Source organism: Arachis stenosperma, chromosome 9, assembly GCF_014773155.1.
Source record: "Arachis stenosperma cultivar V10309 chromosome 9, arast.V10309.gnm1.PFL2, whole genome shotgun sequence".
NCBI classification, from domain to species: Eukaryota; Viridiplantae; Streptophyta; class Magnoliopsida; order Fabales; family Fabaceae; genus Arachis; species Arachis stenosperma.
The window spans coordinates 106976003-106980520 of NC_080385.1; positions in this window are offsets into that span (position 1 = coordinate 106976003).

Here is a 4518-nt window from a genome sequence, read left to right on the forward strand (position 1 = left end):
AAAATCTTTTTCAACTAACTAATTAACTTTTTGTTTGTTTCTTATCCTTTTCAAAACCACCTAACTACTCTTTCCTCTCTAATTTTCGAAAATCACTAACCCCTTTTTAAAATTATTTTCGAATTATCTTCCTCTTCTCTTCTTCTATTTAATTATTTAATTACTAATACTTCTCTTCACCTCTCTCCATCTAAATATCCGAGCCCACTCTTCTACATTCTTCTCCCCTTTCTTCTTCTACTAACATAAAGGAATCTCTATACTGTGACATAGATGATTCCTCTTCTTTTCTTGTTTTCTTCTCTTTCATATGAGCAGGAACAAGGAAAAAGGCACTCTTATTGAAATTGATCCAGAACCTGAAAGGACTCTGAAGAGAAAATTAAGAGAAGCTAAGTTACAACAATCTAAAGGTAACCTTTCAGAAACATTAGAACAAGAGAAGGAGATGGCAGCCGAAAATAATAATAATGCAAGGAGAATGCTTGGTGACTTCACAAAGCCAACGTCCAAATTTGATGGAAGAAGCATCTCCATTCCTGCCATTGGAGCCAATAATTTTGAGCTTAAGCCTCAACTAGTTGCTTTAATGCAACAGAACTGCAAGTTTTATGGACTTCCATATGAAGATCCTTACCAGTTTTTAACTGAGTTCTTGCAGATTTGTGAGACTGTTAAGACGAATGGAGTTGATCCTGAAGTCTACAGACTCATGCTTTTCCCTTTTGCTGTAAGAGACAGAGCTAGAATATGGTTGGATTCACAACCTAAGAATAGCCTGGACTCTTGGGATAAGCTGGTCACAGCCTTCTTGGATAAATTCTTTCCTTCTCAAAAGCTGAGCAAGCTGAGAGTGGATGTTCAAACCTTCAAACAAAAAGATGGTGAATCCCTCTATGAAGCTTGGGAAAGATACAAGCAGCTGACCAAAAGATGTCCATCTGACATGTTTTCAGAATGGACCATATTAGATATATTCTATTATGGTCTATCTGAATTTTCGAAAATGTCATTGGACCATTCTGCAAGTGGATCTATTCACCTAAAGAAAACGCCTGAAGAGGCTCAAGAACTCATTGACATGGTTGCAAATAACCAGTTCATGTACACTTCTGAGAGGAATTCCGTGAATAATGGGACATCTCAGAGGAAGGGAGTTCTTGAAATTGATGCTCTGAATGCCATATTGGCTCAGAATAAAGTGTTGACTCAACAGGTCAACATGATCTCTTAAAATCTGAATGGATGGCAAAATGCATCCAACAGTACTAAAGAGGCAGCTTCTGAAGAAGCTTATGATCCTGAGAACCCTGCAATGGCAGAGGTTAATTACATGGGTGAACCTTATGGAAACACCTATAATTCATCATGGAGAAATCATCCAAATTTCTCATGGAAGGATCAACAAAAGCCTCAACAAGGCTTTAACAATGGTGGACGCAATAGGCTGAGCAATAGCAAGCCTTTTCCATCATCTTCTCAGCAACAGACAGAGAATTCTGAATAAAACACTTCAAATTTAGCCAATCTAGTCTCTGATCTGTCAAAGGCCACATTCAGTTTCATGAGTGAAACAAGATCCTCCATCAGAAATCTGGAGGCACAATTGGGCCAGCTGAGTAAGAAAGTCATTGAAACTCCTCCCAGTATTCTCCCAAGAAATACAGAAGAGAATCCAAAAGGAGAGTGCAAGGCCATTGATATAATCAATATGGCCGAATGCACAAGGGAGGAGGAGGACGAAAATCCTAGTAAGGAAGACCTCCTGGGACGTCCCTCAAGCAAGAAGGAGTTTCCTATTAAGGATCCAAAGGAATCTGAGGTTCATATAGAGACCATAGAGATTCCATTAAATCTCCTTCTGCCATTCATGAGCTCTGAAGACTATTCTTCCTCTGAAGAGGATGAAGATGTGACTGGAGAGCAAGTTGCTCAATATTTAAGAGCTATCATGAAGCTGAATGTCAAGTTGTTTGGTAATGAGACTTGGGAAAGTAAACCTCCCTTGCTCATTAGTGAACTGGATACCTGGATTCAGCAAATTTTACCTCAAAAGAAACAAGATCCTGGCAAGTTTTTGATACCTTGTACCATAGGCACCATGACCTTTGCAAAAGCTCTGTGTGATCTTGGGTCAGGGATAAATCTTATGCCACTCTCTGTAATGGAGAAGCTGGGGATCATTGAGGTACAACCTGCCTTGTTCTCATTACAATTGGCAGATAAGTCATTGAGACAAGCTTATGGAATAGTAGAGGACGTGTTAGTAAAGGTTGAAGGCCTTTACATCCCTGCTGATTTCATAATCTTAGACACTAGGAAGGAAGAGGATGAATGCATCATCCTTGGAAGACCTTTCCTGGCTACAGCAGGAGCTGTGATAGATGTCAATAGAGGTGAACTAGTTCTTCAATTGAATGGGGACTACCTTGTGTTTAAGGCACATGGCCATCCCTCTGTGACAAAAGAGAGTAAGCATGAAGAGCTTCTCTCAGTTCAGAGTCAAGAAGAGCCCCCACAATCAAACTCTAAGTTTGGTGTTGGGAGGCCACAACCAAACTCTAAGTTTGGTGTTAAGACCCCATATCCAAACTCTAAGTTTGGTGTTGGGACTATACAACATTGACCTGATCACCTTGTGGCTCCATGAGAGCCCACTGTCAAGCTATTGACATTAAAGAAGCGCTTGTTGGGAGGCAACCCAATTTTATTTATCTAATTTTTATTTTATTTTATTTTATTGTTATTTTGTGTTTTATTAGGTACATGATCATGTGGAGTCACGTAAAAAATATAAAAATTAAAAACAGAATCAAAAATAGCAGAAGAAAAATCACACCCTGGAGGAAGCACAGACTGGCGTTCAACGCCAGTAAGGAGCATCTGGCTGGCGTTCAACGCCAGAACAGAGCATGAATCTGGCGCTGAACGCCAGAAACAAGCAACATTCTGGCGTTTGAACGCCAGGAATGTGCCTTGAGAAAAGCTGGCGCTGAACGCCAGTAACAAGCATGGAACTGGCGTTCAACGCCAGAAACATGCTACATATGGGCGTTGAACGCCCATAACATGCATCACCTCGATGTTTAAACACCAAAATGGTATGCAAAGGCATTTTACATGCCTATTTGGTGTAGGGATGGAATTCCTTGACACCTCAGGATCTGTGGACCCCACAGGATCACCTCAGGATCTGTGGACCCCATAGGATCCCCACCTAACATATTCCCACCTTACCTCCTAATCCTATTTTACTCTTCCCAATAAACACTCCTTCCCAAAACCCTTCACCAATCACCTCAATCTCTCTTCCCAATTACCCTCTTCACCATTCACATCCATCCACTCTTCCCCATAAACCCCACCTACCTTCCAAATTCAAATTTTCTTTCCCACCCAATCCCACCCTAAATGGCCGAACCTACCCTCTCCCCTTTCCCTATATATACCCTTCCATTCTACTTCATTTTCACACAACACAACCCCCTCTTCCATACCTTGGCCGAACCTACACTTACCCTTCTCCTCCATATTCTCTTCTTCTTCTTCTTCTCTTCTTTCTTCTCTTGCTCGAGGACGAGCAATATTTTAAGTTTAGTGTGGTAAAAGCATAAGCTTTTTGTTTTTCCATTACCATCAATGGCACCTAAGGCCAGAGAATCCTCTAGAAAAGGAAAAGGGAAGACAAAAGCTTCCACCTCCAAGTCATGAGAGATGGAAAGATTCATCTCCAAAAGCCATCAAGACCACTTCTATGATGTTGTGGCAAAGAAGAAGGTGATCCCTGAGGTCCCTTTCAAGCTCAAGAAAAATGAGTATCCGGAGATCCGACATGAAATCCGAAGTAGAGGTTGGGAAGTCCTAACCAACCCCATGCAACAAGTTGGAATCTTAATGGTTCAAGAGTTCTATGCCAATGCATGGATCACTAGGAACCATGATCAAAGTATGAACCCGAGTCCAAAGAATTATCTCACAATGGTTCGGGGGAAATACTTAGATTTTAGTCCAGAAAATGTGAGGTTGGCATTCCACTTGCCCATGATGCAAAGAGATGAATGCCCTTACACTAGAAGGGTCAACTTTAATCAAAAGTTGGACCAAGTCCTTATGGACATATGTGTGGAAGGAGCTCAATGGAAGAGAGACTCCAAAGGCAAGCCAGTCCAACTAAGAAGACTGGACCTCAAGCCTGTGGCTAGAGGATGGTTGGAGTTCATTCAACGCTCCATCATTCCCACTAGCAACCGATCTGAAGTTACTGTGGATCGGGCCATCATGATTCATAGCATCATGATTGGAGAGAAAGTAGAAGTTCATGAAGTCATCTCCAATGAATTCTACAAAATAGCCGAAAAGCCCTCCACCATGGCAAGGCTAGCTTTTCCTCACCTTATTTGCCATCTATGTTACTCAGCTGGAGTTATCATAGAAGGAGACATCTCCATTGAAGAGGATAAGCCCATCACCAAGAAGAGGATGGAGCAAGCAAGAGAGACCCTTCACGGTTCTCAAGAG